General features: G+C 32.8%; 1 protein-coding gene across 2 annotated transcripts in view; it reads left to right on the top strand.

Annotated features, from left to right (window-relative positions):
• The first annotated feature begins 10,653 nt into the window (after positions 1-10,653).
• Positions 10,654-16,207, top strand: part of LOC140452452 (uncharacterized) — a 75,238-nt gene continuing 69,684 nt past the window's right edge. For both annotated transcript variants that reach the window (XM_072546719.1, XM_072546720.1), the window contains exon 1: positions 10,654-10,669. The gene's annotated coding sequence lies outside the window, so the exon portion shown is untranslated. The remainder of the gene's footprint in view (positions 10,670-16,207) is intronic.

Genomic DNA, 16,207 nt, shown 5'->3' with positions numbered 1-16,207 from the left:
TATACGCCTTATTATAGTACTGATATTGCTTCTGCCCCTCATAAGTGAATTTAATATTCAAGGAAGGTTTTGGAAATTTAATAGGATTTTGTATGTTAGAATATTATTTCTCCAAGAAAGTGAAGAATATCTATTTGCTACCCGGTTTAATCCATAAATTAAATATTAGAATGCTATAGAATAATGCTACAAGCAGCAAAAAAACGGTCAATAGTCAGTAATCAGAAAACCAAATAAATGTTCTTTAACATACAAAAGAAAGGATGTAGAGTAGGGCATAACGTAACACTAAACCCATATAATTTTGAAAGATTGCAGCATTTTGGGTATCGTAGATAACGTTGTCACATAAGAAATAAAATGGAATATTCAGGTAACTAACTGATGTATATATAACCCTCATAACACTTTTAAATCCAGAAGTCTAATACGAATCCGTAAATTCAGGATATATAAAATATTGATTAAACCAATGCTATTGACTGGATACATGACGACAACGCTGACAAAACAATGTAAGTAAAACTCAGGTATTAATTAGATCAGTATTACCAGAAAAGCCATCAGAAGTATTGCCAAGAAATGTAGAGCATATAGTGAAATCTAAATATTGTAGAATAAGATATTCAGACAGTATCGAGCGAAAACATTATTGATGAGGAAAGAGAGATCCATCGCTGAGAAAGTGAGAAACTAATTGCCAAAAGCAAAGGGTACTTTGTAATAAAGTACCCGTACTCTAAAGCATAAGCATGTCTTTTCCTACTCTTTAAGTAAGTGATGGATTCGACTGTCACTTGATGGAAATTTATTTTGTCTGACAATAAAACAGGTATGCGTTTACATGTTATAGCCTGTAACTGAATAAGTTGAAGAGGGGACAACTGTTTGTCTCAAGTTGGTGATTTAGAATTATGGCTGTATTTTTTAATTTGCTGATTTCCCTAAATTTTAATTTCCATAGAATCTAAAAATACCTTAAGGCTTTTATCTTAAATATACTTTTTTAGTAATGAAAATACGTAAACAGAACCTTTAATATACCTGTAACCTTTGATCTCTGGGATAAACCCATCTTCTGAGCAATAGCGTCGATATATTTATTTGAAATTTTGTACACTTATTTTACCCGTTTATGTCCTTATTATCCATATATGAGTTGTCACCGATATGATAAACTCACTTACTTTTCACAAAGAGACTCTTTATTAAGTACGGTGATTACTATACATATCTGATTCGAAATATCGTCGAAAAGTAACAGTATGTAAAATTTAAATTTTTAATGAAAAGTTAAAGATTAGCCATTTATTATGGAGTTCAAAAGAGAAGCCTTTACGAAAATTTAAGTACTAATAAGACCACCGCAATCGGACGTACCCTGGGTAATGAACAATTAATTAATCGGCTAATCACCCGTTCAATATGATTTTTGTCAAATCGGCCCTTTTTAGGACCAACTATTCTAATTATGTCTATAAATATTAAGGGTGCTTAGCACAAATGTGACGTATTTCTAGTGCAGGAAACATATAGAGGGCCAAACCTAGGGCATTTGGTATTAATATGATTCCTGAAAAACACATAATAAATGTAAAAGTGCTATCCCTGCTGGCAAATAAGTAAAGAAAAACTTGAATGAGAGAGGACAAAACCAGTCAGCTGAGGGAACCTTTCAACTATGTTGAGCTTGGATCCACTATCTACCTATATAATGAACAATATTACGGTTACTGACTGAAGATCTGAGCACAAAGCTTATAAAATTTGTACCAAAAACACAACAATTACTGATATCCAAAGTCTGCAGACAAGCAAAGCAAAGACAAAGTTGTTACCTTGCTTAAACCTGCAAAAACTCCAACAACCACAAGAGCTATCGGTCAATATATTTATTTTGTCAGCTATATAAAATACTTCTGCACATAATCCTTAATATAATTTTACCGATAATAGAACATTAACACACCCCGTACCAGTAAATACTAGGACTTTTATTACGCAGACAATACATCTCCTGTTGCACAACCAAAAACTTTTGTTGCTGAAGTGGAAAAAAATCTAAATCATATCTTAAACACAATAAAAAAATAGATACAAGGTTGAATGCTCGAATAAATGAACTTTGATAAAATAAAGGCAGATATCGAGCACAGTTTTATTAATTAAATCTTGCCCAAGTACTTTCGCTCCCTAGAGCATCTTCAGGGGTATCTGAAATAAGCCAAAAAACGTTTTTTTAAAGGAAGAAATTGATTAACCGCGATAAAGACTCGAAGTTATTGGATAATAAAAAAATTTTGTGATTAACGTTTTAGACTTACTTCGTCAATTTTGGGCTATCCAACAATAATTGCAGAATGTCATAAGTGAAGAATATCAATTTGCTATCCGGATTTAATCCATAAATTAAATAATAGGATGCTATAAAATAATGATATTAGCTAAAAAAAACAAACGATCTAATAGTCAGTAATAAAGCATATAAATGTTCTTTAACATACAAAAGAGATGACGTAGAGAAGGGCATAACGTAACAATAAACCCATATAATTTTAAAGGATTGAAACGTTTTAGATATCGTAGATAAGTTTGTAACATAAGAAATAAAAGGGAATATTCAGGTAGCTAACTGATGTATACATAACTCTTATAATACTTTTAAATTCAGAAGTCTAATACGACTCTCTTAAATAAGGAATATATAAAACAGTGATTAAACCAGTGCTAATGTGTGGATATGTGACGAGAACGCTGACAAAACAATGTACGTGAAACTCAGGTATTAATTAGATCAGGATTGCTAGAAAAGCCATCAGAAGTAATATCCGACTTACAAAGATCCGCGTACTAACCATTAACGAACGGAAATAATGCCAAGGTCAAACACGTATATAAAGACAGCAACGTCGTACAAGAAGCTAAATCTCAATGCTAAAGTTGCGCTGGCTATGTCCAAAGGCTTTATAATAACTGCATTGCCAAGTTAAATTGGGAGGATGCCCCAAGAGAAAAAATGTCCAGGACTTCCACAAATGAAGGGGGAAGGTAACATGAGGTCAGATTTAGGAATCATGAGCCTATCTACCGACCCATCATATTTATCAACACATGCCTGTTCAACTACCTGCTATCCTACCTATAGTCAATACTCATCTGTTGGGGACTATCAAATCAATTACATGTAATCAAACAAACCAGAATAAAAAAGTTATCCCAGGAAAGGCACTTCAGAAATATTGACATAAATTTTTAAAACGTTATTTACGTGGCTTATTAAAATTTAAATTTTTAATGAAAAGTAAAAGATTAGCCATTTGTTATGGGGTTCAAAAAATAACCTTCACGATGTTAATTTTTTGAGATATGATTGGATGTTTTCTCTTCATAGATGCCTACCGAAGCAGAGGTCGTCCACCAACACGTTGGACTGACGATCTAAAACGTTGTCATAGGAATTGGATGCAAGAGGCACAAGATCGAAATAGATGGAAAATTATGAGGGAGATCTATGTCCAGCAGTGGATAAGCGAAGATTAAATGATGTTAATAATAATAAAGTTCAAGCAACAATTCCTATATGCATTAACTTGGTAATGATATTTCTGCTCCCCGATACCTGGTGCAGTCCCGAAAGCAATAAAACTGCTAGACTCATGCTTCCTATTATCCAACAATTAGCCAGTCCAGGACTATACGCCTTATCTTGGTACTGATATTGCTGCCCCTCATAAGTGAACAGAATATGCAAGGAAGGTTTTGGCAATTTATTAATTTTGTGTTTTAGAATAATATTTCTTCGATAAAGTGAAGAATATCTATTTGCTATCTGGATTTAATCCATAAATTAGCAGCAAAAAAACGGTCTAATAGTCACTAATAAAAAAATCAAATAAATGTTCTTTAACATACAAAAGAGAGGATGTAGAGTGGGGCGTAACGTAAAGCCATACGATAAAGCCATATCATTTTGAAAGATTGCAGCGTTTTAGATATCGTAGATAACGTTGTCACATAAGAAATAAAAGGGAATATTCAGGTAGCTAATTGATGTATATATAACCCTTATAACACTTTTAAATCCAGAAGTCTAATACGAATCTCTAAAAGCAGGATATATAAAACAGTGATTAAACCAGTGCTAATGTGTGGATATGTGACAAGAACGTATTAATTAGATCAGGAATCAGGATTGCTAGAAAAGCCATCAGAGGTATTTTCCGACTTACAAAGGTCCGAGTACTAACCAATACGAACGGAACTAATGCCAATGTCAAACACATATATAAAGATAGCAATGTCGTACAAGAAACTCAATCTCAACTCCAACGTTCAGCTAGCTATATCCAAAGGCTCTCTCAATAACTGCATTACCAAGTTAAATTGAGAGAATGCCACGAGACGATGTCTACAAATGAAGGGTGGAGGTAACATATGATCAGATTTAGGAATAATGAGACTACCTACCGACCCATCATATTTATCAACACTTGCTATTCTACCTACAATCAATACTTCTCTGTTGGAAGCTATCAAATCAATTACTTGTAATCAAACGAACTGAGCTTAAAAAAATTATCCCAGGAAAGGCACTTCAGAAATATTGACATAAATTTTTAAAACGTCATTTACGTAGCTGAGTTTACAATAGAAATGAGGAGACAAAAAGAAGAAAAGGCAATAGAATCTTGCTGTATTTTGGCTATGCGATGACGATGATCTTTATATAACATAGAGGGAGATAGAGAGAAGAATGTCTATGTTTAATCTAGAAACCGCTGGTTTTCACCCTTTCGAATTGGGTATGTATATGTATTACCATAGATAATAAAAGCAAGAGGACTATAATTATGAAACTTTATCTAAAAAGTAAAACCAATAAACAAATTATATATATAAAAAGATTATATAAGTAAATCCCTAATATTTACACAGACTGCTTTACAAAAAGTGAACGGATGAGCATAAAAACACAACTGTTTAAAAACATAATATTATTAGACGAATTGTGGATTCATTTCACGCAAACTACACCGGTTTAGTTAACATACTACAAAATAAATCAGAAGACTATGCTAAAATATGATACGGCAAAAAAAAGGCAATGACTTTTACAGCTGATTGTCGTATACATATCAATATAACGCAAATATGACGATTTGTCCACAGCATATGAATATTGTCTCGTAATTTTATATGGAAGGCGTAATTCATCACTTGACCAAGCGCCAAAATATGATTTTGAGATATTTGACTTTAAAGTTTTCACTCTATTAAAATTCACTATATGTTACAATTGTCGTAATTTTTTGTTTTCGAATACAGTTTTTTATGTTTCTTATAAGTGCGAAATAGTAACTTGTCCAATATTAAAGAAAAACAAAAAAAAAGTCTTTTGGTCGACTTACGATTTTCGCCACATTGTGTAATTGTGTTATACATCAGTAGACCAAGCGACATGGAGGTCGTTTGGTCTAGTGATGAGTAACTAAAATATCACTTTTAGTGAATTATTGGTAGGCCACAAGCTATTATTTCTTTTTGGGTATGACAAAAATAGTCGTTGTTTTTGAATATTTTATATTACTTAAGAAATTAATCAAAAATATAAAATCTTTTAATGTCGTCTTCTATTGTATTGTTTCTGAAAAGAGAGTAATACAAAGGCTTTGCATCATTTGGTATTAGGTGCGTTAAAGATTGTCGTTAAGCTTAGGCACAAAAAGTGGCTTGCCTGTGGGCCAAAGAGGAATCAAGTGGTTACTTACGGATTGCATTGCAACAGGCCGTCCTTTTTAAAAATCCTTGTAAAGATTTACTTCAACTTCACTAGTGTTAAGTTTTCATAAAAATAATGAGTAGTATATCCTTTCTTATTTAAATTTCTCTTGTTTTAAACCAGCCTTACTGTTTTCTATGTCTGACTTACGGTTTGTAATCATAGTTTCTAACTTCTTTGTTCCAACGAATTCTTCTTTTTTAATTCTGTGAACTACTAGTGGTTTCTTTTTACGGGATTTTTTCATCACGTTTATTTAATCATCAACGATATATAAACGTTGTTGAAATTTTAGGGCATTTTCAAAATCTCCAAAATCACTGCCATTGGGTAAAAGCTATGACTACGAAGGAAATAGCGTAATGTAATTTTTTCAATGGTAGGACGAGTTTCCAAAATCGTTTTCAGAATCAAAACTATTTTGATGTTGCGGTTTTGGCCGCCACAAGAGTCTGACCAAAAAATTACATGTCTTGAAGAAGTAACATTTTCTTCAATATGTTTCTTAAGACAAATGCCTACGTCCTGGGCTCCCCGACCAGCTTCACCTTCTATCCAAATATAACAATGACCTTTGTTATCCTTGGCGCTATGGATACCAAGGTTGTAAATACATAATTGACGCTTATAATATACAATATTTATTAGAATTCTCGGAAGGGGAAGAGTTTTTCTTTAAATCAAAACAAAAGGTTTCCACTTCTGGTTGATAGTTGCTTATCTTCATGTCTAGTTTTTTTCTAGATTGTGCATTTTCAGCTTCTTCTAAGTGCACATTTTTTCTTTTTTTAACTTGCTTAATTGTTCGTTATCTGCGTAATTTTTAATTTCTAATTCGAAACAATCACATCTACTACAAGTAACTTTTTTCAACTTTTTTCTTTGAAGATTAAATCGTGTTAAAAACATTTTTTTGTAAAACGAAAATTTAACAAGGTCATTGTCTGCTTCTTTAATATACAATTCATACATTTTACTTAGTGTTATGTCTTTTGTTAGGTATTCTCTTTCTGTGTTAGCTCTTCTGTAATGTGACTATTATAGAAAAATTTAAGAAATAACTGCCACTACTTCTTTATCTAAACGCCTCAACAAGTTGCCAACGTCACCATTGTTAACAACGTTTATGTACATATGTTGCCAAATATTCGATTTAAAATCATTAAAACGCTCGCAAGAGGCGCTTGGTCTACTAATGCAAAACTAATACACAAAAATTAGTCGCTTGCTCTAGTTATGCAAAATTCAAAATCCAAAATAAAAAGAAAGGCACTTAATCTTTTTTTAAATATATCTGGTTATCCATTACTAACAGGTTAATGGGATTTATTAGGTAGATAGTTCTTTTTTCCACCTTCTTCTTTAAGTTCCATCTTCTATCGAAGGTTGGAAATCACCATGGCTATACGGACTCTGTTGACTGTCGCTCTAAAAAGTTCTGCACTACTGCTTTCAAACCATTCCCTTAGGTTTTTAAGCCAGGATATTTTTCGTCTATAACTATTCTAATTATGTGTATAAATATTAAGAGTATATCTAGAGATAAAGACACTCCACTTTACATATGCGCTTAACAAAATGCAGGAAGCACATATATGGCCAATCCTATGGTATTTGGTATTAAGCTGATCGCTGAAAATTACATATTAAATGCAGGCAAAGAAGCAAAGAAAAACTTATAATGAAAGAAAACTAAACCAGTCAGCTGAGAGAACCTTTCAACGATGTTGAGCTTGGATCCGCTATCCACGTATATAATGAACAATATTACGGCTCCTGGCTGAGGATCTGAGAACAAAACTAACTCTAAAATTTGAACCAAAAATACAACAATGGCTAATATCCAAAGTCTTTAGACAAGCAAAGCAAAGACAAAGTTGTTGCCTTGCTTAAACCTGGCAAACACTCCAACGACCACAAAAGCTATCGGCCAATATATCTATTTATTTTGTCAGCTATACAAAATACTTCTGCACATGATCCTTAATATAAATCGATAATAGAAGAAAAACTCAAATTAAAAAAAAGTGGCTATATATGACAGGTTAAATCATATACGTCACAAATACTAAATCTTGCCCAACACAGCTAAGAGAAGTACGAAAAATATCAGGTATGAGGAGTGGTATTTGTTAATCTTAATGCCGCTTACGACACCTTAAATTATAGGGTATTTCTCCAAAATCTATGTAATATCCCCTGAGGTAATAAACTCACTTGTATTATCCGCGTATGCCTACACAACAGAAAATTTTTCGTATCACTCAATGGTAAGAATAGCAGATGGAGAACGTAGAATAACTGTCTCTTTGGGGTCCTGTAATGGCACCTACTCTGTATAACATTTACACAACTTATACCAGTAAATACTAGGACTTTTATTATGTAGACGATACATTATCTATTGTTGCACAGCCAAAAACTTTTGTTGGTGAAGTGGAGAAAAATCTAAATCATACCTTAAATACAACAAAAATAGATTATAACTCAATTTTAAGCCAAACCCCGAAAAAAGTCAGGTGTGCTCCTTCAATGTCCCTAACAGAGACACTTTCACAAATCTGAATATATACCTGAACCAATAGTGTCATGAAATCCTTAAACTCTGGACTTGCTATAAATAGCTTGAAGATAGTTTCTATCACACTTTGTCATTCACAGTACTTTTTTTAAAATCAAATGCCAAACTAGAACCAGAAAATAATATTCTCTGCAAACTTGTCAGCTAAAAATGTGAAGCACATCCTTCCACCCTTAAAACGTAGACGCTTGAACTCTATGCTTCTGCTGCCTAATATACCTTGATAGTATAAGTGACACCAACACATACTTAACACGTAGATTCAGTTATAAATTAGTCAGCCAAATTTAGCAAATATTAAGACTCACATCCATACATAAGCTCTACAATATCGTAGCTATCAATCCACCTAATATCCGAAGATAAGTAGCTAGAGAGCAAAAGAAACAAAGTCCAGATTCGTAACATCCACTCCACGAATATCAGCCCATTTTATGACTAAAATCAAGGAAAAATGGCTATATCAACAAATCTGCAAGATATACAAACAAAAATAAGCTGCTCCTCGCCATCTGATCCCTCGAAAGGAACTTCCTTATGGAAGTTATCTTTCTTAAATCTGCCAGGAGGACTCTGGCCTGCAAACACCTTTTAACTTGTGTGCATGTGGGGTGGTACAAGACTTATTACACTTTCTTAGTAAACTTTACCATTCGAATCGCTCTTTTCTAAAGGGACAAGGTTTATTTATGTGAACTAAACATGTAAAGTACAGTCAGTAAGCTATTACTTATAAAGATCATTGCAAATTTGACACTAACTCCACTTATATTGATTACATATTACCCCTAAATAGGAGATAAAACATTCAGAAATATGTAATATTGGTGAAGTTGTATAATTCGTGTTAGATAAATTAATCAGTCTTCCCTTTTTTGTGCACTACTACCCATTTTAACAAAAAATATCTATTTTAGCACTTAAATATTTATTTTGAGATAACCTTCTATCCAGAATTATATGTAGTACACAGATAAAAAAATAAAATAATAAAATAGAAGAAATAAAATAATAAAAAGCTGTATATAAGATATCATGAAACAATGGATGAAATAAAAGAAGTTCTTATTAACCGGATTCTCAAATAAAACGTATAAAGACATACTCACGTTAACAAAATACATTAGATAATTTTCGCATATGAAAAAACACATCCAACTTGGTAATGAAATCCTTTTGTATCTATAAATCTATTTTTAGAAAAGCACGTACCTACCAAAAACAGGTATTTGGTAGTACACATATCTGTTACATACTGTAATGCGTATGAATGAAACAAAAGTAAGGAGTCCATATGAACCGTTTAGAATATACGCTGGAAATACACGGCTTAATCCCATAGTTGCCAAACTATCAGAGCTTACTTAAACCGATATACTTATGGTTCCAATATACACGGAAAAAGATCTGAACGACCCCTATAATATATACACGTGAACTAAGCGATATACATTCATAATACAGGGGTACTTAGGGGTTCCACAAAATTTTTAAAAATTATGAAACTATACATGTTGACGAATCGACAGAGCCAATATTATGGAATGGTCAAGTGAGCTCCGTATATCGGTGGCCACTTGACCATGGAGCTCACTTGAACCTGAATTTTAACATGGGCGGAGTCCATTTTATGCCGTAGATATATATATATATATATATATATATATATATATATATATATATATATATACATTATACATTTGGTAAATGCCGTATATCATATTACATTCAGCTAAGATAAATTTAAACTTCATCCGGAGGCATACACCTACAAAAGTTATTTTACCACGTTCAATAACAAAAACAAACCAAGTACATATTTCCCTACAGCGAGTTCTAAGAAATATCTACCGAGGTACCGAGTACATGTTATATTTATATACATAAATCCATTATCGACATCGATCAAATCCAAATCCAAGTCCTGCATCACGTCCAGCATCCAAGTATGAGTATGAGACAATATGAATGAGTACATTTTATAGGTATACGTAAATATAGGTACCTACCCGTTCGCGTACTTTTTTATCATCCACCCGTAGAGCTGAGTCGGTTAAATAGATATCGAATATAAGTATTTACTGATACCGATCCCGTATCCAGTAATACGTCCAGTTTACTCGTTTATATTGGTGTTAGGGATCAGTTTCCCAAGTAAAAATAAAATACCTGTTCCAAAGTAACTGGTACGGGATCAGGTCACCATCCCTAATTTGAGTCTGTAAGCTCTACGCTCAACGTAAAAGAAAAGCACCGAGTCCGAGTGAGGAGTGAAGTATTCTTGTGATTGTGACTGACGGTGATGGAAGGTAAGCATTTTTGTACATAATAGATAAGGATTGTAACACTTTCTAATATTTTTTTGTAATCTGACATTATTCTTATTATTAAGCTAATAATTATTAGTTATTTCTACTTTGATTTCATTAGGTCTCAACCGTAATTTAACTATGATCTATTTCTAGTGTTCATTTCGTGTCTATTTATTGGGCTTTATCATCCGCTATAGTAAGTACTGCCTGAATGTTAACTATCTTTAGTTGAGGTTTCGTTTTAACTATCAAACTAATTTTATGTTTTCGTATTTTTGTGTTTCGCTGTTGTGTTACTTTTGAAATGTCGCTTGAACGAATTTTGTTTTTCTAAATTTGTTGCCTCTTACGGTTCGTTTTCCATTATTTGATATATATTAATTCTAATTAATTTTTCTTGTGTGATAAAATATGTTTCACTTTTTAACTAGTACGAAATGATTTATTTTTTCATATTACTGAAAAATTTGGTTTTTCTCATTCTTCCTTTATATGTACGTTACTATGTTTTCTTAAATAAATTATTTTATTTCTGTTCATTTTAACCCTCTATAACTGTGTTTGGTTCTCATGATTTTTCTTTCTAGTACTTTTAGGTTAATTTTTTCTTACTCTGCTACATTCTAGTCTCATCTTTTTTAAGCGTCTTTCCTCAATAGCAGATTGGCGTTAATAAAGCTTTGTTTTTCTCTGAATATACAATAAAATGAAATCAAACGAGGGTGGAGAGTTCCTTTGTTTATTCGAAATTTGTGTTGTGTAGTACTTCGAATACATAATTATTTAATGAAGTGGGTAATTTAACTTTATGTATTAAAATTATTCGAATATTATAATTTATAGTGCAATTATTGAAATTTTATATTTTTATATGGCGCTTTTAGCAAAGTGATGTTTCATGTTTCATTTTCTTAACAATAAACTGTTTGTTCTTTGAAAATCTACAAGTGCTACCTATATCGTAAATAACAAAGGGTCATTATTTTATTTTTAAAAATATGCGTACCAGTTAAATAGCACGTAAAACACAACCGTTTATTGTATTGTTCTTTTTTTAACAGTTTCAAACCGCTAGACCTGTCAACTGACTGAGTTTTATATAATATGTCAGGATTGGCAGTTTTTTGTTTTGTCTGATCATTTTTTTTATCTAGCATAGTGTCTACTATCTTTCATTCGTCATCCTCTCTTCGCCTTCACTCTTATGCGAGATGAGTTTTCATCATTACATTTCTCCACATTTTTTAATGTTTTGTAAAACCGGTATTATATTTATATACATGTCTTAGTCTTTTAGGTGGTTATCGTAGCTTGTACGATAACCACCACCACTCACCTAATCTTTTAGCAAAATTAAATTTTCGCCTGACTTCTGTCTGGACAATTGTCTTCGAATGGAAAGATAACGACCTCTTGATATTGTTCGGCAGTCATGTCACTTTTATTCTCTATAAAATGATGTGTGTTCGTTGTAGAATTAAATAACGTAACTCTGAATGAAATGCACAAATTTATTTAGATGTTAACAGTTTAGGGTATAAGACTATACTAACTTAAGAATTACAAACTATCCTAAAAACCTCTCATAGTTCTTGATAGTATCGTAAACACCTCGAGATACTCAGCGTGGATGTTTATCATCTTCTAAGTAGTCTGAATATTGAGATAAAACACACACACACACAGTGGCGTGCTCGCCATAACACCTCCCTCCTGAAGACCGAAGCTGGGGTGTCCAAGAAGGGCTTCTTTTGCAGCTTCGAAGTTTTGACTTGTAGTGAAGAGCCTCTCATACTCCGTACAGGGCAGGTAGGTCCACATGGAACAAAAAAACCAACCGGCAATAACTTATTCTACTTTTGTTGTTATGAGAAAGCCGTAGATGAAGTGTACCACAAGGTTACCATTATTGATTAAAATTCCTTTATAATATGGATAATTAAAGCTCATATCTACTACTTGTCGTGTTACACTTCAACTTCGTTTAGTTAATCGCATCATAAAATGGTGTTACATTATTAAAATGAAATTTTCGAAATGATATACATTTCTGTCATTCTCATCGTATAGATATAAAATATTCTTATTGTTAACGTCTAAGATTTGCTCATTAGAGTAGGAGAAATTATTTAAATTTAAGTTAGTTTTAATATTCTCAAATTCGGTATATTCATTTTGTTTTTGATGGACATGGTTTAATCGAATTCTTGGCAGAGCTTCTAATTTTAGTTTACTTACAATAGTATCGATTTTTTCAGTTACGTCAATAACATTATTACTTCGGACTTGATGTTCGTGTATATTATTTACACTAAGTATATACTGATCAACTTCGATTTCTATTTCTTTTTCTGAACTATCTTTGTCGCAATAGGTATTATGAACAACATTGTGAGATTGTGGTTTACGATAACATTTTTCTGCTTTATGTCCATATTTATGACAAACAGTGCACTTTGGAATAGTTAATTTAATTGGTGGATTTATCGATTGATTTGTTTAACCGGGATCAGAAAATGTTTTTTGCGTACCTGCAGTACTTGAAAAAATTTCATTGTCATTATTTATAATTAATTTAGAAAAATTGTCATTTGTTTGTTTGAAATATTGTTGGTTTTCATAATCATTTAAAATTTGATTAATTTGAAGTAACGAACTAGGATTTAAAGAGCGAAGCATTTGACACAAAGGTTCTTTTATGCCCGTAATAGCGGTCAGAATTGCAGTCTTACTGTGAAAATTATTTAAACATTTTTTCTCAACATTGTTCAAATTTGAATCGTATTTGATAACTGTATTGATTCTTATTAATTGTTTTTCAATTCTATCAACGAAATTTGTAGGTTTTTCATTAGAACGTTGTTTAAAATGACATAACTCAAAATTTAGACACTGCAAATCCAAATTTTCAATAAACTGAGAAAGGAGAGCATTTTTTATCTCTTGCCATGTCGAAAATTCTTTCGAGCCAATGAAATCAAGAGCTTTTCCCTCTAACCTGCTTTTTACAATAAAAGGAAAAATTTGCAATTCCGCTGGGTGAAATTTTGCAAAAATGAAATCAACAGAATCTATAAAATAATGTAATTTTGAAGAGGACCCATCAAAAACATTTATAAGCTTGATAGCTTTGTCACAATTAATATAATTTTAGGTATTATTATTATTATATAATTAATATAATTAGAAGTGGTAGCAGAAATTATTGGTGTAGTTGATTATCAAAAATAAATTAAACAATTTAAAATAATTCAAATACTAGATATGATAGCTTAAAAGTTTGAAAATTGCGAAACAGAGTAAATAAAAAAAATGAAAACAAATAAAAAATTAATATAATTCGACTAACCTCAAGTATTTCCGTGAGAACGTGGCTTTACACCGGAACTGGTCGAAAACGTTGCAGCGTCTCAGATCAAGTGGATTTACACTGGAACGGGTAGAGAACGGGTGGAGAACGTTGTACCTTCTGGATCAACTGGGTTTACACTGGAACTGGTCGAAATTCTAAACTCTTTGTAGTCGGAATGGTAGCCGAGATGATGCTTCTTCTGTGGAAATGCTTCACCGTTTCCAGGATCGAGTGGCTTTTCACTAAAGCTGGTTGAGAAGATTTCACGAAGTTGCTAGTTGCGCCTCCCCAGAACTTCCGAATTACTTTGTAGCTTTACACAACAAGTGGCCTTACACTTGGAATTCTTCGAAGTTGCTTACGGGTTCATTCAGTTTTCCTTCCTCGTGGCCTTACACTCGGAACTCAAATACTAAGTCACTAATTCTCCAATTTTCCAATTAACGATAAAAATCGATTAAAAAAAAGGCTTTACTTTTTCTAATTGGAAATCCTACTGACTGCGCCACTTTTATTCTCTATAAAATGATGTGTGTTCGTTGGAGAATTAAATAACGTAACTCTGAATGAAATGCACAAATTTATTTAGATGTTAACAGTTTAGGGTATAAGACTATACTGTCACCTCGGGGGAACAAATAAGGGTCTAACCACCTTCTGTTGTCTCCGGGTGCTCTGTAGAGGGCTTCGAATATACTGTCGAGAGCTCTTCTACTTAAGTCCATTTTCGGGTTATGGACTAGGAAAATATTTATCTTCGGTGTCTTGCCTTGAAAAAGGCAAGATATTTCTTACATGACAATTTCTTCGTCGAAATAAAACACCAAGTTAAGTTGAAACAATTCTCAGCCACAGAGTATGGAAAATAAATGCAAGAAGCAGAACCCCGAGAGCACTAAGCTCTCGGAGAGCCCGTGAGGGACTGACTTGGCTGACCTGAAAATCGCCAATATTTATATGCGCTGTTCGAGCGATAAATAGGGATCTCCAGGTCAAGAGCCAATGGGAAAATTCGAGGCGGGGCGATGCGCATCGAAACGCGTACTAGTCCACAGACTATGGCATTCGATGACAATACTAACTTAAGAATTACAAACTATCCTAAAAACCTCTCATAGTTCTTGATAGTATCGTAAACACCTCGAGATACTCAGCGTGGATGTTTATCATCTTCTAAGTAGTCTGAATATTGAGATAAAACACACACACACAGTGGCGTGCCATAACATGTCTAGGTCCATTGTATGCCTTATCGTCCCTTTAACCCTGCCTAAACAATATTTCAGGTGTCTTTGATGCTTTCTAGTCTGCTGTACAAGGCTTACGATAAGCTTTCTTAATAAACTCATTTACTGGCGTTCCAAAATAGATGTGTGTGCTGTATAACCTAGTTGGTTTGATGATATTTCAGTTTCACTTCTGTTATATCGCAGAACTCACCTCCTTCCTCTTTATCCATCCTGTTAAAACTCTGTTTTTTGATAGTTTGTCTTTATTGTAGCATTTGCCCAATTTTTTTTTTAGTATGTCATAACACCACATCAACCGCATACGTTAAGCATCACTTAACATTGTACTTTCCCTGTTATCTTTTTTACTTGTTAACTCATCTCGGTCGTAATCTTTCCGTGCTTCTTATTTTCTTTATGTTGCCTAATGTCCCATAATTGGATTTTTCCATACATATTCTCAAATTCTAGATACCCTTTAAATACTTCCTATTTTATTGTATATTGTAGTGATATTAAATTGTTTGACTTTATCCATCGACGCAGTATTCGAATTGTTCCAACTACCAAGTTATCTGTTATCTGATCCAACTATTCTTCTTGCATATTCATCGCTTTCATTGGATGGTGGTGATCAACACAGAGATGTCTCTGTATCATTTGCAATTCTAAACAGTTCAGTTGATGCTAATCTTGTCCATTTCTTAGCTTTTTTATGCAATTCATCTTTCTACGCATCTCTTATCTTCAATGTTCAAAAGCTTCTTGTATGTGCATCTGGTAATGTAGGTACTGATCAATATAATCACTATTTTCTGCTTTTGTTCTCGATTGTTGCCATTTGGTACCAGTCGATCTGTTTAAAAGTTATTTCATTAGTGCATTGCGCTTTATTGTGTCTAAGGATTTTTCGTTTATTTAGCATATGTGTATATACCTCTTTTTGTTGGTCTT

This window comes from Diabrotica undecimpunctata, chromosome 10, assembly GCF_040954645.1.
Source record: "Diabrotica undecimpunctata isolate CICGRU chromosome 10, icDiaUnde3, whole genome shotgun sequence".
In the NCBI taxonomy this organism is placed as follows: domain Eukaryota; kingdom Metazoa; phylum Arthropoda; class Insecta; order Coleoptera; family Chrysomelidae; genus Diabrotica; species Diabrotica undecimpunctata.
Note: the sequence above shows the minus strand (reverse complement) of the source record. Positions and strands in the feature narration are given on the sequence as shown.